This window comes from Electrophorus electricus, unplaced genomic scaffold (assembly GCF_041902795.1).
Source record: "Electrophorus electricus isolate QZ-2024a unplaced genomic scaffold, ASM4190279v1 Scaffold42, whole genome shotgun sequence".
Taxonomy (NCBI): Eukaryota; Metazoa; Chordata; class Actinopteri; order Gymnotiformes; family Gymnotidae; genus Electrophorus; species Electrophorus electricus.
Window position 1 is genome coordinate 1,088,267 of NW_027658714.1, and position 24,280 is coordinate 1,112,546.

Sequence of the window (24,280 nt, forward strand, 5' to 3'; positions counted from 1 at the left end):
AAGTATTTGAAGCCATAGAAAGTTATTCTGTAAGCATTGCTTAACTCATTAAAAAGAGACAGTTAGAGCCAATGGCTGCCAGATCGAACATAGCTCACATTTTATAGTGTTTGCATAGCATATCAGAATCTGCAAGAACTATTCCTGTCATTTCAGGAATAAGCTTTTTTGACTTCACAGCTAGATGAAATATTTAGGGTGGATACAGGATTTGGTATGATCTCCTAGAGAATTGCCATTCCACTGTGTCTTCAGCTTTTGTCTGATCTGCAAACAAGTCCCACTCTAGGAGAACTAGCTCAAGTGGTAGAGTGCTCTTTTAGTATGTGAGTGTTAGTGGGATTGATGCTCACATTCTCAAGTCTAGAATTTGTAGTTTTTTTCTATGATGAAATCATTTCTGATAGCAAATGTTTTCAGGACCTGCAGATATGCTTATGCCATGCACACATTACGTGACTTTTGAAGTTTTCAAATTGATGGATGGCTCACACTGCACAACTGTATGTCTTGGAATCTGGAGTGCTTAATTTGTGGTATCTCAGTGGCAGGCATAATCAGTGATAAACCGCTGATATGTCAACTGGTCTTAACACAGACAGATTTAACTTACTCTGTGGAGACTGTGTCTAACTTAAACCTTTCCTTCAAATAGAAGAGATCCTTGTTGCAGAGGTAATGTTTTTACCTTTATATGGTTTTTCCACTCATAGTCATGCAACACACACAAATGCAAACCTCTCACAGACTGTCTCACACACATCCAGTTATTCATCTGAACACATGATGTTTCTGTCTCTGTACCGCTATTAGTTATGCAATGTTTCGTCAATACTAGCACTAACTGAACAGCGTTCTGTATAAATATGATCTTTATAACAGCTGCCATAACAGCAAAAATGTAATGTCTGATTCTGTGAGCCAAGGAAGTATTATTGATATTGTGAATATTTAATAACCTCCAATGCCAGCAAATTAAATTTTCACAATATTGTGAAAATTGTAAAGGATACTTTATTCATGTCCTCATTGCTAAAGATTGTATCGCTTTATCACAGCGATAAGCTAGTTAGCTAGCTAATAGTTGAGGTCAGCGAGTGTCAAACTCGGGGCTATAAACCATTCCTTGTGGAACCATTTCATTGTTCAGCTTTCAACTTTGATCGTTTAGGTGCTGGTAGTTTGTTAGCTAGCTAACTGTTCAGCAATAGAAAACCTACTTTTGTATGATTTAGAGACCCAAATTCACAAACCTGTGGGTTTTCAAATTGATCGTTCTCTCTAAATAAGCAAAATGAGTTAAGCCATTACTACAGCTATTGGACTGTTTGAACTACATTATTCGACTGTTCATTTATTGTTAATTAGATTAAATTAACTTTCATAAACATTCTGCATTAATAGAATGTAGTTTTTAATGACTGATTAACTGTGTATATTCAACATGAAGCTATTCATATAAAGTTTCAAGTTTGGTTTATTTGTAACATACATTTATTTGTCACTTTCATTTTTAGGCTGTAGAATGAAAGATCCTTGCTCACAATCATTGCTACAGTTTGATCAAATTCAGTTATATATATAAACTCCCTATTCAATGGGAAGAAACCAGTTCATGCCATTGTGAATTGCTTTTTCTGTAATCAAAACACTGAGGTTCCATATGGGAACAGAAACTGCTGGGACTGTCCATTCTGTGTGCAGTACAATGGCTTCTAAGAGGTATTGCTGTATTTGAGACATGGTGAGGACATATTTTAGTGAAAGTCTTCCAATGATGCACCCTTAACTGAACCATTTTATGCTGTTGCTGCTGTTAAAAAAATGCAGAATGGTGATTATAACGAACCGATCCTTGCACAATATATGGAGCACCTCAACCATGGGGTATCAGCTGGTGTCCCTGTGCTTGATGCATCCAAGACTCAACCAGACACTGAAGATCAAGCAGCTGGCTTCCTTCACTCCCAGAAAGGAAGTAGGTTTTCCATTTGAACTGTTGCCTTCTTAGTTAAGACGTATGCAGGGTTTATTGCAGGGCCAGAGTTGTGAAACTGTGCAAGGTAATGCATGTCCAGTGCTGGAATTAAGATCATAGCTCTAAATAGTCTCTGACTTGGGCAGAGATTGTGAGTGGGTCTTCAAGGGCAAACAGGATCTGATGGCCCACATGTAGTTTGATATTATTCCTAAATAACTAAGTTGACTAAGTTTACATGGCTATTTGAAAGAAGCTGATCATGTAAGCAGCAAAGACAGAATATCATTCTCTGACTAAGGATTTAGTTGACTCATGTTTAGCCCAACTAAACTTTGGTCCTGGCTGATTTTAGTTGGACTATTGAGCCACTGACTCATGCACAGAGTTCTCTGAGTATTTTGCAGTTTCTTACTCTACTGAGTTCTTACTGAGTATAACACCAACTTTGATGCATTTGTTTTCTTTTCACCGAACAAAGCCTTCAACTTTGACTGTGGTGACATGAATTCCAGATCTGCAGAGTATTTTTTTAGTAATGCATCTTTTGCCCGTGCATTTTGATTGCAGTGTTAGGAGGTCATAACTGCTGATCAGAACTTTGGACAAGAGGGCTTATCCTCATGGCTCACTGACTTTCATGTACAACAAACAATCTTTTCTTATTTATTTTTTTCCAGTTGTAACAAACCGTTCTGCTGTTTTTTAACTTCTGTCAAGTTTTTAATGGTTGTATAGGACAATTACGATGGAAATTGAGGTGTACAAGCGCCACCTTGAACAGACCTACGAGTTGTGCGTGCCTGTCAGACAGCTAAGCAGTATGACATCCAGCACCAGAACCGACAGCTGCGGGCCTGCTTTTCAACCACCAGCTCAGATACGGCCAAGATGCGGACAAAGCATTCATTAAGGTGCGTAATTATTGTCAATGGTTGTCTTAGAATGGTGCTAAAGTGCTTAAGATACTTTTTGGCGATTCCATAGCCAAGAATTCTCAAGGTCACAACTAGCTGCATTCCTGTTGGGTGTGAATGACAGTTGCTCCTTCCCGGTTGATACAAAGTCACGATAGAAAAAAAGGCATACACGGAACTGGTAGTGAACACTGTCCTTCAAGTGCATATAAGTGCATACAGTGTTTGAGCCTGCAATCCATTTCATTACCCTGTCCAACAGGCTCCCAGGTTCCCCTCCACATCTTCCTTGTCAGAGATGAAAATTGATATAAAACAAATGAGGAACAGTTGAAATGACTGAGCCAATACACTGCACATTTCACCTTGAATACTTTTGGTTACTTTTTTGTTCCTGGCTACCATGCTTTTTTAAGCATTGATTATCTCAAACATTGATTTATCTAAGATAAGCAAAGACCTGTTCTCTCTTGCTGCATTTTGTGGGTTTTTTTTTTTTTTGTTTGTTTTTTTCCAAATGAAGCTGTTGTTTTCATTTTTGGTGGGTTTCATACTATCCACACCAGCTTCCAGGTTTCTCTCCTTTTACATACCAAGCAATCAGCTTCCTTTCTCTTTGCTACAGAGCACCTCTTTTCTGTCCACACCTGCTTGGCTGGTAGCTCTCAGAAGCCTTGCCTTCCTCGCCTGTGCTTTTCTGGTTGCGCTGGCCATATGTGGGTCTGGATGTGACTCTGGAGACACATCCTCTCTCCACAACAGCCCGCACACTCTCAGCGGGGGAATCATCCCACCCAAAGAAGCCCACCAGACATTGAAGCCAAAGCAAAGAGCATCACCAAAACTATGCAAATGTGGAATGACCTGGTGGGTATTCTGCCAGAGAGAGGCAATAGCGAATATCAAGCTGATCTGGTAGTCTGGAAGCAACCACTAGATGGCTGTTGCTTCCGTTGGCCTTTTGACTTCCATCAACATCTACTCAGGCAGTAAAAAGAAATGGTGTACTGGGAGGTAGTAAATCTTGCTAATCAGTACTTGTTTTTGGCCTGTGAAAATACAAACAAACAATACACATATTCAAACACTTCTGAACTACAGTTGCTTATCAGGATTTACACAGGCTTATGTTCTTAATAGCTCTTTGCTTACAACTTCATCAAAGCGGTTTTGTTCTACAGTATGTGCAAAGTCTACTTTCCCACACAGTTCACATCAGTCTTGGTTCGTCCTGCTGGTTCTTCATGTCTGTGAATGTGAAAAATCAAACTTTTTTGCTTGGCTTCAAGCAGTGATCCTTTGATTGCGTCATTCATGATTCATTTAGGATTACAACCAAGTGGTTCAATATCCAGCCAGAGGTGTACTCAAGTGAGGTAATAAAATGAAATTATTAATGTAATAATATGATGGCAGGAATTGTAAAAGACCAAATTAGGCTTTTGAAGTAAGCAGGAAGTGAGAATGACCAAATATGGCCTCTGTGGCAAGTCCAGGATTGAGGCCAGGATACCACCTAAAGATACAATTTTAATAAAAAATGGTTTTGTAACTTGATGAAAATGTATAAAGATTGAATCCACCTGAGACTGTTAGACATTCTGTGGACAATGCCTCGTCTGTATGCAACATTGAGCTCAGAATAAAGATGGCACCAGCTATTCTCTTCAATTAATTACTGCATCTATATCTTTATTTTCTATTTAAAGTGTACTTGAGAAAATGAATGGAATGTGGCAAAAATCTAGGAACCACACAAGAATGTCTGGAGGTAAAAAGTCAAGGCTGCATAGCCATACCTTAATGTGAGAGATCCTCCATTTCAAAGTCTGCTGTGTGAGAGTCCTGTGCCTTTTTTCTCTAGATTGGAATAGGACTGTTGCTTCTGCTTCTTAAGGTTTTCAATCAACAAGGACGGTGGCTCCACCTGCAATGAACCATGAGCTTGTTATATTAAACTGCACAAGACAGTAAATTAACACTTGTATTCATTCTGTATGAAGTGCGCCTCACTTGAGATGTCAGCCAAAGTTTAGCAGTAAATATGGTTATCTGCAGTTGTGTTGCTATTGATAGACATCTTCAGCTAAAAATAAGTCTTCCTTGACCCTACTACACCAAGCCCAGATACAACACAGACATGCTTGTGCTGTAGTTGGCTTCAAAACATTCAATGAACTTGTCATCAACATGGTCCAGTTTCCTGCAGCATGTGACATGCGTCTGCACGCATCCTGCCCCCACAGTCTCTGCCTGGCTCCCCCCACCCTCCTCCACCCCCAGTTTGCTCTCTCATCCTGCCCACCAGCAGCTAATGTCCGCCGCCGCAGCGCAGCACCTCCCACTGTATGCTGCATGCTCCTCTGTGTGCCTGTGGTAAAACCTCGCCAAGTTTAGTGTTCTAGCCACTGCACTCCCCTCCCCAACTCACACATCAATCTCAGAGGCAGATGGATTCCTGTCTCCCAGCCGCATCCCATGCTAGTTCATTCACCCTTGTATTAGTGCCATGCCAACAGACTCTTGAAAGGTTTTCTTTTTGTATCTTGCATGCCTAGCATAATAGGACATTCAAAATCCCTTAAATTTTAAACTTTTTTTTTTTATGTATATATCTCCTCAACATTCCCAGTACAACTGCTGTAGAGTCCACGACTCAACTCTTGACTAAAGTCTTCACTCCGAGCGTCTGAGCCGGCTGCTGCGGCATACGCCACGCTGCTCTGTGACCCTCACTCTCCACTCCTCTCCTCTCCCAGCTTTTCCAGATCCCTCAGATGCAGACAGCCCAGCCTGCCATTCCAAGTAACAGCGCTTCCTTTCGACCCGTGTCCAGCCAGCCCATCATGATGTTCCTGACGCCCATGCCCTTCACCTCATCCTAGACCGGCCAGTACTACGTACTCCAGTACTACGTGCCTCAGGTACCCAGAGCAGAGAAAAGCGCCTGTGCAAATATGTACACAGTGTAGCAAATGGGTTGAAAATCTGTCTATAAACAGGTTGGCCAGCAATAAATAAACTGCTCCTAAAATGTGTAGCTAGAAATATGTTTTATCTTGGAAGCAGAAATGAGAAATTCTAGTTTATTTTTTTTTCAGTGTAAAAACTAAATGTTTTTGTATTTTTTGTTTGTTTACTGCTTTGAATATCTCTTTTAGGAGTGTCCTATATGAATGGCCATGTCTGGTGCTAGGCCCTTTACCTCTGCTGTTCTGTTTCATTCTCAGTATCACCACAGTGGCCGTCCCTACGTGGGACATCCCCAGCAGTACTCCGTCCAGCCCACAGGACCCAGTACATTCTACCCTGGGCTCTTTCCTGCAGACTGCCCACTAGCATATGGTGAGTTTGGACTTCGCTTTCTCTACCCCCACCTGGGAAACGTACATGCGTGCTCTCACCGATAAAGAGACCTTTCTTCTGGGTATTCCTGCTGGCTGAAACTGGTTTTTCTTTTGCTCTCTAACTGAAACCAGTGCTTTTTTTTGGTCACCACTAGTGGCAGGGCCTTCATACTATCCTGGCCAGACCATATACACCAAATCTCCATCCATAATAGTGCATACAGCTCAGCAGCCTCCACCCACTAAGAGGGTAAAGAAAACAGTGAGTATTCCCCCTGCCTCAGAGGTGAAATTAATTTAATTGTGGATTGACTTAATAGATGCAAATAACTTGCTGTTCGCTAAGATCCGTATCCAAGACCCTAACCAGGATGGCAAGGATATCACAGAGGAGATCATGTCAGGAGTAGGCATTAGCCAGAACACAAGCCCACCAGTGGGACGTCCCTGCACTACCCCTACTGCTCCACAGGTAAGCCATTCAGTCCCACAGCCCGAGCCTCTGATCGGCTGCAGGCCGCTGCTTCACGTGATCCACTCCACAGGTCAAAGTACTCTCTCATCTAGTCCTCCCTCATAATAAGCTCTGAGCTGATTGTTTGGTTGTTTGGCTGGCTTTCATTGTCTTGTCCTATTAAAAGCATCATACAATCAGCAACAAAATCTGATGGTGTAGTTTGATTTCCGGCCATTCTCTCTTCCTTCTTCAGTGATTCGGTCACACCGTTGACCCTCCTCCGTCATATTTGACTGGTTCCAGTAGCTTGTGTGATTGTGGCTGTTCTGATTTAAGAAGGCTTCTCAGATGTGTTTTGATGTTCCGACTTGCCGTGCCTATTCTTTCGTCTGCCTCCATCTTAGTTCTCCCTCACAGCCACTCGAATCCTCCTGATCTTCCCTCGTGTTCCCTCTACACAGACAGCCCACGTAAAGGCCCTGTAAGAAGGATTCAGCCAAACCCTGAGCACCTCAGCTCCTCTGAGGAAAGGCCTCTCTGTAAAGGGAACACTCACTACTGCGCTGTTGCACTTACTTTGTGTCCTCTTTCCCTAAATGTTAACAGTGTTCCTCTTTCCTCTCTTTCTCTATTTCTCCTGCCCATTTATTTAAGCACCCCATGCTTGTCTGCTGTCTCTTGCTGTCTTTGTGTCTTCACCCCCCCCCCCCCCACCTCCACACACACACACATTTTGTGCCTTTGCGGCTGGATCTTTTGCCCTCTTGTGCTTTCTCATTTCCTCTCTCTCTCTTTGCCTCTTTCTCTACTCACTTCTCTAATTATGCTGTGCTGTGCTGTGCGGTGCTGTGCTGTGCTGTGCTCACCCCCCCCACCCTCATTGCCATTCCCCTTCTTCTGCATGTGTGTGCAGTATCTCTCTCTCTCTCCATCTTTTCCGTCTTTTGCTAGTTTTTATGTCCACACCCTCATTATCCTCGCATTTTCTACCTCAAATCCCAGCAGCTGAACAGCCAGGTAGCAGAGCAGGGGAATGTCAATGTCGGCCTGGCCCTGGAGGCCCACTGTCCGGCGAAGGCTGCAAGTCCAGCAGCCGGAGAGGCGGTTGCCTCAGGCACGCTGACGCCCTCATTGCCTTCCAGCACTGCTGCTCCTTCAGGCCTCACTCTCCCAGGCCAGGCTGTTATAGAGGCAGTCCAGGCCTGTGGAGCCTCCACTGGGGCAGAGCTGAAAGAGACTGGGAAGGAGCCAGAGGTCTTGCTGGAGGATAAAGTGGAGCCCATCTTACAGTCCAAGCTTAGGCAAAGCTTGAGTCAAGGTAAATAACCACATGCATGACATGCTATGTTAGGACACTAAAAAGACACCAGACTGATTTGTTATGTTTTACAGCAATTAGTTTATCCAACACCTGGAAGAAGCCAAAAGAGGACACTCCTGTGGGGCAGGCCCAGTGTCCTGACAGAGAGGTGATTCCTCTCTCCAGGTGCTCACTGTACCCCTCTCTGCATGCAGAACCAGAGCTGAAGGATGGGAAGAGGCAGTATGATAGAGACTTCCTGTTGGCCTTCCAGTTCATGCCTGCCTGCATGCAGAAGCCAGAGGGGCTTCCTCCCATCTCTGATGTGGTACTGGACAAGGTAAGCCTGCTAAAACATTGGCCTTAGGGGACCTTTAAAACCATTCCATGGAGAGGGGCTGATGGACTTCGACTTGACTCTGTTGTTTTCTAGATCAAACAAAACAAGCTGCCCCTGCAGCAGGTGGGCCCTCGCATTATCGCCAGAGACCCAGACTTCAACCCAGCCTCTGCAGACTTCAGCAGGGCAATTCCTGGAGGCAGGGGTGCACCGGTGGGTCTCTCCGCTCATCCCTTCTCTTCTATCACAAATGAATGAGCGCCTGGTCATCTTATGTGACCGAGGTCTTTGTGACATTGTTACCGCCCATAATAAAGAGCACCCATTCGTTGCTTCAGCTGCTCAGTGTAGGCCCGAGACGGCCGCCTCCCCGCAAGATCATTACCAACGTGTCCGTGAACGACGAAGTGCAGCTGAAGAAGGCCGAGAATGCCTGGAAGCCTGGCATGAAAAGGGAGAACACCCAGAACCCCCAGACCCAGAAAACTCAGGTCAGCACCTCACTCCGCTGTGCCCTGTTTTCAGATTTCAGAGTCACAGCCTGTTATGGTGGGCTTGAAAGCTACTTAATTTTTTTTGCGATATGCTCTTCAAGAATTGGATGTTTAAATTATAGAGTCGTTGTTTAATTGGGTGGGTGTGCGGGGAGTGTGCACGAATGTAGCTATGCAGGGGGACATTGGTTTCTAGTGTAAACAGGGGGTGTGATGATACTGAGGACCAGATCTTGTGTGCTTGTTGTTCCTTGTGTTGATTGTGGTGTTGATTTTGGTGAGAGAGTATTGTAGATATTGTAGTGTATTCTGTGGATGATCTTGTATATATTATAGGTTAACACCCAATGGTTGTGTTAAAAATATTCTTGCAAATTTGTGTGCAATTCAGCATTTGGAGAGATTGACAGATCTTCATTGCATTGTCTGGTCGGTAGGGTTATTATTGGATCAGATTTGGTTATTATGTTTTGTTTTGTTTTTTTTGTAGGAGTTATATGTTGATTAAATCTTAAATTCTTGTAGCTGGTTCTAATGGGTTTTCTTTTAATTTGAATTTGGAGCACATGAGGGGTTTTAGTTGATAAGATTTGATAAACTGTTTGCTGCCAGTGCTTCACTTCTCGGAAAGTGTGATTGATGTATGATGCCTTTATCGGTCTATATAGCAAAGTTGAGTGATTTTTGTTCATGACGAAGTTCCAAATGGCAGAGTAAATATTTGGTGAAAGTGAGGAGTTAGTCATTATGTGGAAGAACTGCTGAATTTAACAAAAGATTGGGATCTTTGTAATGGAAAGCTTAGTCGGTAGTCTGTTTTCCTCTCCAGGAGCTTTTCCAGAAGGTGCGCAGTATCCTGAACAAACTGACACCGCAGATGTTTAACCAGCTGATGAAGCAGGTGATGGACCTCACCATCGACACAGAGGAGCGCCTCAAAGGCGTGGTTGACCTGGTTTTTGAAAAAGCCATCGATGAGCCCAGCTTCTCTATGGTCTATGGCAATATGTGCAGCTGCCTGGCTATGGTGAGTAACATGTTCCCATACATTGCTGCTGAAGTTCCATACAAAGGCAAATGCCACACAGAAGTGAACTCTGTTTGAACCACTCTAAACTGACATGGAGCTTTAATCAGCTTCTATTTAGTAACAGAACTCTCAACACTGTCTTATACCCAAGTGTTTCTCCTACATGTCTTTCCTGTGTAGTTAAAAGTGCCCATGGCAGACAAGCCCACCAGCACTGTGGGTTTCCAAAAGCTGCTGCTGAACCGCTGTCAGAAGGAGTTTGAGAAGGACAAGGTCAACGATGATGTTTTGGAGAAGCTGCGGCACCAGCTGGAAGCGGCCACTTCAGTAAGCAGCACTCCTGTCTAGTTTATCCGACTCACCAACCCACAGATCAGGAGAAAGGGGACTGAAATCGGCAGCAGTGCTGGGAGGCGGCCTGGTCGTTATCCGGTCCAAACGCGCTGTTTCTTGCTTTTGTCTTTGTTCTGGTTACTCCTCGCAAGGCCAACGAGCGGGAGAGGCTGGAGGAGGATCTGGAGGAGGCGAAGGACAAGGCCCACAGGAGGTCCATCGGTAACATCAAGTTCATCGGGGAGCTGTTCAAGCTGCACATGCTGTCAGAGGCCATCATGCACGACTGTGTGGTCAAGCTGTTCATGAACCACAGCGAGGAGAGCCTGGAGCGTCTGTGCCACCTCCTCACAGCCATCGGCAAAGACCTGGACTTGGAGAAGGCCAGGGTAAGCAGGCCGCGGGCCTGGTCTGGGTTGATTTAATATTCTCAGCAGATGCTCAGCACTTGCATCGGTTTATCTTTAATATGTCATGTAAAGGTTTACGGCGCATGTGTAGATGAGTGCTAGTGTGCAGTGCAGCGGCTGTGCGGATTTTGTCCAGATTTGGTCTGTGTTGCGTTTTTCACAACAAGTACTTTACACATCGAAACTGGATGAAGAAGTTTTGGATATTGTATATTGACTGTCAATTTTGTCTCTAGTAGGAATGGCAGTTGTGATGTTGACAGTTCAGTCACCAACTAGTGTGACAATTATTTGTGTTCAAGTTTCCTGGTCTTTTTTATTGTGGTTTTTTTTTCCATGCACGCTTTTAACCAAAAAACAAGCATGTTGAAATGTTGTTTATAAAAGTTTTGCCGTCAGTGTTTTCTGTTGCTTGCCTGTTGCCTGCACTCTGACTACAGGGTAGCCAACTAATTAGGATCATCATCTATAGTGCGACTAGCATGCTGTGCTGATATCAGTGTATTATTAGGCCTTGGCAATGATTTTAAAAGTGTCCAAGTTCATGTTGTTAGTGAAGTTGTTAGTGTGGTTGTTAGCTCTGCTCCTACTGCAGCTGACAAAATGAAAGGCTTTTATTCAGGACTGGTCAGCTGTTAGAAGGTTTTGCTCTCACAGCCTCCTCCACGTTTGCCACCTCCTGCTGCTGCACCCTGGATTCCCCAAAGCCAAGTGCAGCTGATGACAGCACAGCTACACCCACAGTGGCAGTGAACTGCTTTACAGCACTGACCAACGTGCAAGGCAGCAGGGTTTACATAAGAGTCATAAACGTCTTGTGACATGAGTTCAGCTGAGAGCACACCTGATCGAATCGAAAGGTGAAGAATATCTGAAATTTGTCGACGTTTCTCTTACACTCTCTCTCTCTCTCTCTCTCTCTCTCTCTCAGCCAAAAATGGATCATTACTTTAAATATATAGAAAAGACAGTGAAGGAGAGGAGGGGTTCCTCACGCATTCGGTTCCTGCTCCAGGACGTCATCGACCTGCGACTGGTTAGAGACTCTGCCTGTGTTTGTGTGTTTGTGTTTGCCATTCCAGCGCATGGTGATGCAAAAGTATGCATCTGCTGATTTTGCTTTTCTAGAATAACTGGGTGTCGCGGCGAGCTGACCACGGGCCCAAGACCATCGAGCAGATTCATAAGGAGGCCAAACTTGAGGAGCAGGAGGAGCAGAGGAAGGTGCACCAGCAGCTGCTGTCCAAGCACAACAAGAGGCAAAGGTGTGGCCCTCAATTCCGTGACAGCCTTTTTCACCTGGCTGTGTGAGGCCGAGGACAAGTCCAAGGACAATCGACAAGAGGATGGACACATTTGCCAACGTGTGCTAAAAGACAATACAATAATTCAAAAAAATAATAAAACTGTGTGACAAAGAAACAAAAGTTCTGACTCTATTGTATTTTTGCTTTTTCCTTTATGAACTGCATGCAAAACTATATTTAACATTTGCAGATGTTCAAAAGAAAAGACAGAGGTGAATATAGAAATAATATTATTTATTTTTTATTTTATTCTTCCTTGGCTTCTCCTGAATTCAGATAGGCTCTGCCCATTAGATTTCACTTTTTTGTTTGTTTGTTTTTTTATTTTTTTGCTAATTTCAAACCAGTCCTAGGATTTTCACACAATCTGAGTGAAATTGGTGTCAAAATATTTGCAAGAGTCTGAATCTCAATAATTATTTAAACAAAAACCTGACATAAAAAATACAGCTGTCCTATTCCAGTCTAATATTAGTAGTACAAATTAGTAGTACATAGGTCAGGCTTTAACTTTAACTTTAACTAGCTGTCACTCCTGAAGGACATGTTCAGATTTCATGAAATTTAAAAGACTTATACCAGTATTGACTTTGAGGTAGCTTACCAAATGTAGCAGTTTTGTCAATATGGGGCATTATAATATGCAAATAACTGTTTCTCAATGACTGCTCTTCTGATCAAGATGAAATTTTGCATACTGCTTCTGTAAGCAAGCTGAAGGATTCCTAAGGATGACTCAAACACTGGCTAATGTTTTTCAGGTAATGGGCTAATCATAGAACTGGCTTCAGTGGACTTCTATAACGTTGATTCTTGTAGAAATAACTTTAAATTTAAATATCCTACTACTTTTTATGTTGCTGATGAACTGTAACACACTAGTCGTAGGACCTTTCTCCAATCTTCCCAAATTTGGTATCAAAATGTTGATGAGACTGAAACATGTTGATATTTGTATGGTATATGGCACTTACATACCTATCAATCCTTCCAAGGTGTACTGATTCATTCAAAACAGCTGAAAAAAAATTAAGACTTCTTTGAGTAATTCTTATGAAACTTGACATGAGTATTGATTTATGGACTTTGAGCTAGCATGGGAATTATAGGACATTTTTGCCAACAGAGCCCCTCTGACATATGAAAAGGTATTTAAAAACAGAAAAATGAGTCAATCCCATTGTGTACCAATTGTGCATGAGAAATGCAGTTTATACAGTGCAATACTTTGTGACTATTTCATAAAAAAAGTTCAATACGTTTCGTAAACCTTTTTTTAGCCTGATTTTTGATACCTAAATTAGTTGGGCAAATGCACCTTTCAAACAAGTCAGTGACCTTTTGATCTAGAGATACCTTTTAAATATAAAAAATGCAGATCTTCTTGTAAATAATGATCAAAAATATGTGTATTTAACTATCAATCCCCAAGAGCAGGATTTTTATTAATAGGCTAAAACTTAGCCATAGAGTGTTAGATTATCACCAAACTTCAATGGTGTATATGAACATACTGTGAATGCAAGTACATTTGGGGTGAACTGACCTTCTGGGGAAACTATATTTCTTAGTCATGTCGAATCAGAAAAATAATATTTATATAAAGCAATTCAGCAGAGATAATTGAGAGATTGGTTTCAAAATACAACATTCCTGGAAACAAAACCTCAAAACCAACCACAAAGGCTGGTGAACTTTATATGGGATGTCATCAGCAACCAAGTTGTGCAGATGTGATAAAATGATTGGACCCTTTACTTGCCACCTGCAGCTATAATAAATGTAATTCTAATGTATGTCATGAATTCCCTAGATGAAGGAAGTTAGACATTTCAATAGCAACACACCTCCCTTGATGAAATGACTGGGTACAGAAATTAGTTGACCAGAAAGGCCAGAAAAATAGCACAACCACAGCCTTCAAACCTGACAACAAACCTGCTTAATGCTGACAGTTTTATTTTTTTTCAAATACAAAATACAGACTCACTCTCAATAAATAACCATTTGATGAACTAATGCAGAATATAAATTAAGACACTGACACAAGCTTTACTTTAGTTACTAAGCATTTAGGTTTGGGTGTTTTTCGTACTTGGTGGGATGGTTACGAGAAAATATTGGCATATTAGATAAGCAGAAAAATACTATGGATGGGTTCAACACATGATGTGCGTACTCGTTTGACTTTGGATCTATTGGATCACGCCAATAACTGTTGAAAAGAAAAATGACCACCTGAATGCTAAAACATATAATGGAAATAAATGTCTTATGCAATACGAGAATTATGGAAATCGGGTCAGCTTTGGAATAGAGAGGAGCGATAGGCACATACTAATAATATTAATACATTTTCAGAGACACACAATATCCATCCTGCCAAGGACAGGCAGTGATCAGTGAACCAGGCAGCCAGTAAGAGAAATAAAATCACCAAGAAAGTCAGGCTTTTTGCTGTTTGTTTTCAAAAAAATGTCCTTCACAGAACACAAGATATGACTGAATGAGCAAAGTTACATTTACATAGAGCCTTTCAAAGAACATACAATGCTTGAACTAATAACAGACACCTGTTCATTTCAACACAATGGGAGAAATTACTCTGCTCACAGAGCTTAGTAACGCGTTAGATCAAAATTCGCTGCTGCACTTTAAAACACTGAGCGTTTTTCTTAAAACACATAAAAGGTGCAAGATCACGCGTTGTCGTGTGAGCACCTCAGTCGTAAAAAGGGCTGAGTTGTCATGAATACGTTATGATCAGGAGTAGTCGGCCGTACTGCTGCGACATCCGGTCAAATCAACCGTCCTCTAAGAATCAGCGCAGTACTAGTTTTGGTAATAGCAGCATCTATGGACATAAACGGCGGCGAAACGGATGGTTTTTTTCTCGTCAACTTTATAGTCCATCACACTTGCTCCTATAGATCGGGATAAAATCTCCATACCAAAACCTCTGTGCATTGGCATGGTGAAAATTTAGAGCACGCAAATCCTTCACTTCTGAAACAGCAGAAATTATGTAATTTTACACAGATTAAAAAAACCCTCAACGTTAAAGATTGCTGTTGACGGAGTTTTAATGTAAATATAGTAGGTTGGGGAAGTGTAACGATGAGCAGTGTGTGGAAAAGAGTGAGATTTATTAGGGGCAAATCCAAAGTCCAGGGTCAAATTATTAACATGGAGTGTCCGAGAATTCATGATAAACTAAAGTAAAGAAAAGCGCACGAAGACAAACCAGGGATGCAGGCTGTAACATTGGGGCGAGGATAAACATTCAGGCTTATATTCACATGCACGGAAGCCTCGATTAACAAACAGCAGCTGGACTTACAATAAATAGCAACAAGACTAAACTAAAACAGGGCTTAAAAACATGGTCAAATGAGCATTAAACCAGACACAAGTGCAAATTATGAGGGGTGCAGAAAACGAAACGAAGGAATGGAACCACAACAAGGGAGTAAATCAAAATAAAGACACTAGACAGGGAAACCGTGGAGACATGAACGCTAGGAGGGTGGTCAGTGGTGACAGGAAGCTTGTTTCAGTCATGGATGTCTTTGGCAAAATGAATGCAACTAAAATGCTTTCCTCATGTGTCCTAATAACCAAATAATAACCAAGTTCTTCTTTATTTCTAAATAATATGCCTTTCGGAAATTGTATAACTGCTTGTGTTATATTACTTTCTTTTATCCAGAAACACAGGAGACTCAGGTGAAAAGTGTGATGGAAATAATACACTTATTATTATATCCTAAAACTTGTCTCACCTAATCGTAGTCATCAGTATATTAGATAAATGCATACCTATTTTTATGTTTGTGTTTCACATGTTCCATCCCTTTTCTCTTCTTTGAAAGAAAAATTCCTTAACTTAATCAAAGACTAGGATTAAAAAAATAAAATAAAATAAAATCATAGACAGGTCAGCTGAGCACACTCCCTTGTCGTAATGTCCCCATATTGACAGTTAAATACCACATATTAAATACAATAGAGACTGGAGTGTCTTGTTTTTCTCTGAACATTCCACAGTGCATCTAGAATTTTAATAGTTGTTTATTTCTGCTCAGTTTTTCTGCTCTTATTTTAATTTGTTTTTGTCTTAAGGAGAAAAAAAAGGCGACAAACGAGACCTGTGACCCCAGGGGGAAATCATGGATCAGATGCCTCACACCCAGTCACTGTGTAAACAACACCAGGTTCATGTTTTAGTGTGAGGAATGAGTGCAGGAGTGTTTTGAAAGAACAAATACAAACACTAACAAGAAGAGAACAAAGAAAACAGGAAGGAGAAGCTCCTTTCCTTTTTGAGTTACTTACTGAGATCATTCTCATAGCAAGTTCATTACACCTTGTGTACTTGTTGTAGTGCGGTTAGCTGTTTCTATATTGGCTGAGAGAAGGAGCAGACCTGTTCCATTTACATTTAAACAACAGAATCTTGTCAGTGGAGGATGTACTTTCTCAAACCTTTTTAACTGGTATCTCGCCTCTGTGTCTCTCTGTGTTCGCAGGACAGGGACCACTGCACGCCTCGCACCAGGACACCTTTCCAGTGATGACTCCCCTCGTGTGGAATTAGTTCACAGCTGTTTAGTCTTATACTTATCCACAACTAGGATTAGTCCATTTACTATTTCTTACAAGTGGGGATCAAGAACATTGGAAGACGTGAGTAGTTTTTTGGAGCAATAAAGATCAATACATAAAAACAGGCAAATGACCTGGTTATACCCAAATACATCAATAAACACATCAAACAAGGTAATGCTTAGGTATGAATTTTCTTGACTTCGTGACTTATTATGAAGCTTAACTTGTTATGAACTGACACGTGATAATGTTCACACATTTAGCTGCAATTCTTTGTTTAACTTCAGAGGGTTAAATGGAGCTTACTCAGATGATGGTGTTGACTGCTTCAAGGATTTTCACTAGAAGTTATATAACTGCAAGTTATATTACCGATGTCTAAGTGTATGCAGCGCAGAATTCTTTATTCGTAATGTAATACATGTCCTATTTAATTCTACAAGATAAACAGGTTGGAAAATATTTGTGTAAAATAGATTATGATTATTTTTGGAACATAAAGCCATGCAAACATTGTAAGTGGACATCAAGGAAAAATATAAAATAAAAGAATAGTATAGCATACAGTTACAGGGTATGCCTGTTTTCATTGATTACTAGGGAAGCTCTTTGTCTCCCTCTTGTGGCCATTGTTGTCTGAGCCAACAACCATATCAGCATAAGTGACATGAAGTTACAGAAATTAATTACAACTAAAACGTATTTTTATAAACACGATTTGACAGTGTGTTTTACATATTCTGGTTGAATATGACATTTATGTGTACAAGATTATAAAAAACACAATCATACATTTACCTGATACTTATATCCAAAGTGACTTACGAGTGAGTATAACTTGAGCAATTGAGGGTTAAGGGCCTTGCTCAGAGAACCAACAGTGGCAACTTGGCAGCAGTAGGGCTGGAACAGGTAAGCTTCTGACTACATGTCAAGTATCTTAACCACTGAGCTACCACTGATCACTGCTGGGGGTAACCATAAATGTTAGAATTTAAAATGTTGGATACTAAACTATTTAAAAAACATTTTGGAACATTTATTTATTTCATTTCCCCTAACCTTTGACAGCACGGCTAGTCCAGACCTCTGTATATGCATCTTCTTACCCCTTCTCTCTGCACACAAAAAATAAAACGCATTGAGAAGAGACTAATTGCACAAAGGATAAAAAATAAAATGACATATATAATGATAAAAGGAAAAGGTAAATAGATAACAGTAGATGTGTTAATATAAAATCAAAAGTCATCTAAACAGAACTCAATGCAATAAGTGTGTTTTGAGATGTTTTTGTTTTGCTGTTGGTTTGTTTTTTTTTTCTGTTTTTTTGCTTTCAAGTGCTAATGCCATTATGAGTTGCTAGACCATGAAGACATTTAAAGACATTTAAAGAATAATAAAATAATTAGATTTTGCTGTAAAAGACAGATGTCATGTTCACACTGCACAACTGCACTGCTTAATGTGAGCAGACATCTGGCAGACACGCTTATCTATAGCAACTTACAGTTTCAACTATATTACAGAGCTAAGTCCATATAGCGGTAGGAGTTTGATTCAGTTCAGTTCAGCTCACTCAGGCTTTCATTTCTGTTTTCTTGTCTTCAGGTTTTGTTTCATTGTCCCTAATAGGTCCAACTTGTGCTTGTCTACTCATGTCTCACTGTTCTCCTTTGCTTGATGTCACAACTTCATTGATACCTAAAGTGAATGTTGGAAATATCACATGTTCTTTGAGTAGGAATCAAACATCATTGCTCTAATACACTGGACTGATAGTGGACTCTGCCGAGGTACACCTACCCCTGATGTTGTGATGTTACTGAGCCTCATCCTGTCTCAGATGCCTTGGCTACTCCCATCATCCCCTGATGTCCCCTGTTGTAGCCCACACCACCTCCTCCCCAACCAGCTACTCTCTGTTGCCCTTAATGGACGTTCTCTTGCGACTTGGGTCTCGGACACATGCACACAAGTCTAGAACCTCCAGAAAGTTGGACTAAACATTAAATGCTTATTTCATTTTTTAATTTATGTCTCTCTTTAAACAGCCAGAGGAGGATGGGACCCCCTTTGAGTCTTGGTTCCTCTCGACGTTTCTTCCTCATGCTCTAGGGAGCTTTTCCTTGCCACTGTCACCCTTGGCTTGCTTACTGGGGGCTTGGACTTGGACATTTGAAAAGCTGCTTTGTAATAGCACCTGTTGTAAATAAAATAAAATAAAATAAAATACAATTTTAAAAAGTACTTTATAAATAAATTTTGAGTATTTGATTTTTATATGTAATCTTAAAATGTATAAGATAACTAAAATTTGTTTTTTAATCATTACATTTTTTCACTTAAAACAAAAATATAATTTGGATAGTCCCAATAATCTAGAAAAATCAAATCTCATCATTACAGTGCCAACAACACATCAACATCACCAGACTTCAAAGCACTTGTCTGAGAGGAAGATTTGTATGCCTGTAATTCTGTTGTTGAAGAGCCTATAAAATCAAAATAGGCTTTTAAATTTGAAATTTTAAACTCAAATAAATACAGCCTTATTTTAAATGCCTAAACACACACACACACACACACACACAGTTACCTCACAGTGTGAATATTGTTGTTGGTGGAGAAAGTATCATAGATCCTCTTTGCTGACACATCAGTGATGTCATTGTGACTGAGGTTGAAATTAGATGGATTATAATTACCACATTGTTCAGGATTCCCAAACACACCTCCCTCTACTAAATCACCGTGTAGTAGTACAAACACCTGTAGATTTATATATCAATGAATTAAAGTAATGAACGAATGAATTAATAAACGAATGATTGAATTAGCAAATGAATGAATAAGCAAAGCAATAAATAGTATATTTGTGTCAGTGGACCTGAGTCATTAATGGCCAGATAATTATGCATTTTGACATTTTAAACAAAATATCATTTCTTTCAGTTCTTGTACACATGACTTGTTATCTATCAGGCATGAAACTGTAAATCATAATGAGTCTGTTATGCCTTATTTCTCTTTTTAATGAGAACATGTGTTTCTACAAGCAGTCTGGATATTCTGTAGACCACAGAGATCCATCCTGCCAAGTACAGGCAGTGATCAGTGATCCAGGCAGCCAGTGAGAGAGGTCGTCATTTCCAAATAAAATCACCAAGAAAATCAAGCTTTTTGCTGTTTGCTTTTGAAAAATAAAGTCCTTGAAGGAACACAGGATATGACTGAATGAGCAAAGTTAAATTTATATAGAGCCTTTCAAGGAACATACAATGCTTTACAATGAACACGCACAGCTTCTATGTTCAGTCACCCTGCCGGATTTTGTGTTAAATTGTGAGAAAAAGAGTAAAATGTGTTATATCTATGTTAGTGCTCACTGTGCACTCAACAATCAAGACTCTCTACACATCCCTCCTCCCTCTTGTCCACTCACTCCAGGATGTGGGCTTTGTGCTGGTGTGCGAACAGCATCTGCAGGCAGTGGTTAGTGAGCTGACAGTGGCTAAGGTCCAGTTCTGACAGCCCTTCAGAATGTTCCAGAAACAGTGCCAGTGACCTACAGGCCTGCTGGTCCAGCCGGGTCTGACTGAGGATCACCATCTTACCCAGAGCCCGGGAGAGAGCCACAGCGCGTCTCACACACTCCACATCAGTCCCCACACAGAGAAGAGACAGGAACTGGAGCAGCATGGCTTTATTGCTGCTGAACACACTCAACATTCTCCAACATGTAGAGTCACAAAACACTAACACACTCACATAACTACTAACATTAATGCTATTTACACACATTTTGTTTCAAATGATAAAATTCTTTTCCCTTTTCCAGAATGCTTCCCTAGTTTGTGTGGTGTTGAGTCAGTGGCTTACTGAAGGGTGACTGTGTGTAAAATGGGGAAGAGTTGCCCTCACAGCCGTGTAGAGTGAGCTGTGTGTGTGTGTGTGTGAGAGCTCACTCTCTGGATGACCATGGAGACGACTCTGCAGTCCTCAGTGCTCAGAGTCAGTGTGTGTTTCTGTGTGTCTGCTGTGAGGTCCAGAGCAGAGCAGCAGGAGAAATCCAGTCTGTGCTGCAGAGCGAGGAGCAGATCTGTTGCTGCTGCCCCCTGCTGTAGTTCAGAGACACTGTAGCAGTGGAGCAGCCTCAGCAACAGCAGCCTGTCAACACGGAGAAAACAAAACACACACAGACAGTGGCAGGGCAGTTAATTTCAGGTTAATATAAATATTTCACCTAAATTTAATTTTATTCTGAAGTAAATATCCATGGATATTGCTGATTACCTGACAGGAGTCTCAATAAAACCTAAATGATGCTGGCACAAAATGACTTTTGAGGAAACTCATGAAAAACACATAAACGTACATAAACGTTTATATAACACTCCCTAAACAGACCAGTTCTGTGTTAAAATTCTGATTGTGAGAAAAGTTCAAGCCTGAGACGGGAGACGTGTTAGAGCAGTGGCTCAATGCTCTCCAGCTCCGCCTTTGGTATGGAGGTGAAAAGCAGGCTGAGAGAGACTGCTGTGCAGTGCTGGAGGGTGAAGCGCAGGGCAGCACAGTGGACAGAGTCCAGCTCTCTGCTGTTCAGGTTGATGCAGTTCTCTGCTGAATTCAACAAGCTGGACACACAGTGAGCAGAGCCAGTCTGATAGATCTCTCTGATGATGGACAGTACAAAGCTGGAGCTCAGCCTGGGGAGAAGACACACACACACACACAAAAACACAGACACACATTTCCAGGTCTCATGCTGTACAGTATAATTAAAGTGTTTGGACTGTTACTAACTGTGTGAACAATCTGAGCCACACAACACATGACTGTATTCTCTCACCTTCTGATCTGAAGTCTGGCCAGTACAGGCAGAAGGTCTCTGGGATTTTGTTACTTAATGTTGGGGATGTGTAGTGGTCCCATGAGCTGGTGGAAGCTCGTCTACTTTGCCGTAACGTCACCCTTTCGCCTTGCTGTCTGGATGCGTACTGTCTGTCAGACTAGCAATTCATCTACACTTCTCACAGATAAAACTGCCACTAATGACGAAGAATAAACATGCTGCATTCAGTGCTCTGAAACAGAACATAAGTCATGATGAAAAAGCAAAATGTTAACATTACTTATGTTTGTGGTAGTTCCTTAGATATAGTTTGTGATGATAAAATAGTTTTCCATGGAAGTTGCCAGTTTCCAGGTAGAAAGTAGTTAAATCCAACAAAACATTTGTTAAACAGATAGAGAGCAGTAAGAGCTAGTATGCTGAAACTACCTGTTTCAAAAACAGGAAGCTTCCTTATGAAGGAAAGAGGTTCTTATGAACCTCAGCATTTTGACAGCAAGTATTAACCATGGCTATAAAACCATGTGAATAATTCAGTTATGGGATTAATCCACAAAATAGAACATCAAATCTAATTATTTGGCCAGTACAGGGTTATGCAATATTCCTTCATCTCAGCAAAATGCAATAGCTTGACTTCCTTAACTGATTAATAATTAAAAAATATCTTTCTTGACTATAAGAATATAGCTTACCCATTAGAAAGATTAAACATCCAGTCAGCGTGTATCCTGGCATGTTAATGTAAAAGGCAGCTCCTACTGGATTTGGGGAAAGATTAGTAAAATATTTCAAGTATCTGCAAAGCAGAAAACTGCCTATTCAACAGGCATGAATGATCTGCTACCGAAGTAGTTGTGTTATTTGCATAGCCTAATTAATATCATTAGATCAAGTTCTATATTACCTATATTGTTATATTAAAATGTTGCTATTGCTTTTTTGCTTCACAATTGTTACACATAATTGCTGCACCTGATACAAGGATAGGAATTTCAATTTATTCATACTGGATATAAGAATCATTAATGGCTGCTGAGTGAAGCACTTTCATTGAAAATTCATCCACCAATTTTTTTTTTTTTTTTTTTTTTTTGGAACTAGAAACAGGGCACATCAACCAGGAATACATTCCAGGTCTGTTTTAGAACACTGGCTGTGATTCATTACATTTTGGCAATTGTGAAAAGAAACTGGATGATACTTCTAAAAGTAATTGTGTTTGCAGTTTATTTGCACAGTTACATGAACAACACTGGTAGCATAGTCAACAGGCTTGATGGTTTTCCAGTGCACGACACTGTGATACCAGGGCTGGCCCAAGCCTGTGTGGGGCCCTATGCAGAAATCTGAGCTGCCACTGACATAACATAGGTAAAAAACAAATAGAAATAAATACATGGTCTTTGGCACCCTCTTGGCGGCCTTAGCAGGCTCTCATTTTGCTTATACGGCGGGACAATTGTTCTGCTGTTATCCTAGCTATTGAGCAGTCCTACCTAGATTTAATGTACTTATGTACATTACCCTTAGTCCAGGTTTCTGGTGTTTATTTTAGATGGATTTTTGGTTGTATATATTATAATTAGGCTACTGTGGACAATTGTATACCGTATAGCTACAGCACCTGTACTTCACACACATGAGTAATCGGAACTAGAAAGTTGCCAACCCTATTAAAATATTAGGTTTATAGTATAATATTTGAATTAAACAGACAAAGCATTAATCACAATCATTTGCATGATGATTAAATCTTGAACCAAAAATGTATCAGAGAGCTGTAGTGTTTTTTATAGACACACACCCAATAAAACTTTGCTTGACCATTTCTTGCCCTCTATATCATTCTCTGCAGTTTACTGAGAAAGACCTGAGACTGGGTAATGCCATTGTCTATTCGAAGGCCAAAACAACAACAATCTTGGTTATCAAAGACTCACTCCACCCTGACCACAGCCTCTTCTTTTAGAAGCCATGAGAAAACCACCATCGCAGCTTGAGAGCACAAATCTAGCCTCTTAAGAGGTGTTTTGTTTCACAGGCAGATCGATATCTCAATGCGGTCCACATGAAAGCAATTTTCTTTCCCTGAGTGCAAATTGCACTTTTAATGCCTGATATTTCAGCCACTCATTTCTCTCACTACATGACAAAACTCTCGAAACTTTTCTCCAAAAGCACTGAATGTTATTCTAACCATTTATGGCCTTTCTCCATTCATGTACACAAAGTCCAGTATGATTCCAAATGTCATCAAAAGATATATCTGTTTGTAGCTGAACAACTTATACAATGCGATCTTTCTTCTTTGTGTCAAATGAACTTAACAATTGAAACATCCAAAACTGGCTGTGTTTCTTGCCAACATACTGGTGTTTGGACATGTGGGATTACTTGCATGTCGCTTTCAATAACTCAGTTGGTAGAGTAGAAGTTAAAACTGTCATCCTTTGGCTGTCGGCTCAACTCCAACTCACACAAACTTTATGTTTTAATGCAGAATCTGTCGTTTTATATGAGCATAAAAAGAGGTTTTTCCCTGACCGGGAATCGAACCCGGGCCGCGGGGGTGAAAGCGCCGAATCCTAACCACTAGACAACCAGGGACAAAGCTGCTGAATTTACATGAGAAGACCATTTTTCAAAGTCTGCACTCCTACTATTCTGACAATGTTTGGATGCATACTGGACTTGGTATGCATGAGTGGAAAAAGGCCATAAAGCGAGTTATTCATCTTTCTCTTTGTTCTACAAAAAAATGAAGTTTGCAAGAGTCAGGGCTCTTTTTTACCATCTGGGAAAAGAGGGAACGCTGGTGTCACTAACACATGGAAAGAGCTGTTATATATTCCCCATTTGTCTCCTTAATGTTTCTGACAATTTAGCCACTCATTTCTCTCT

At 40.8% G+C, this 24,280-nt stretch overlaps 1 non-coding gene across 1 annotated transcript; it reads right to left on the bottom strand.

Annotated features, from left to right (window-relative positions):
• Positions 1-23,914: 23,914 nt before the first annotated feature.
• On the bottom strand, positions 23,915-23,986 carry trnae-uuc (transfer RNA glutamic acid (anticodon UUC)). The gene has a single exon. It is a non-coding gene; the product is annotated as a tRNA-Glu (tRNA).
• Between the last annotated feature and the right edge of the window lie 294 nt (positions 23,987-24,280).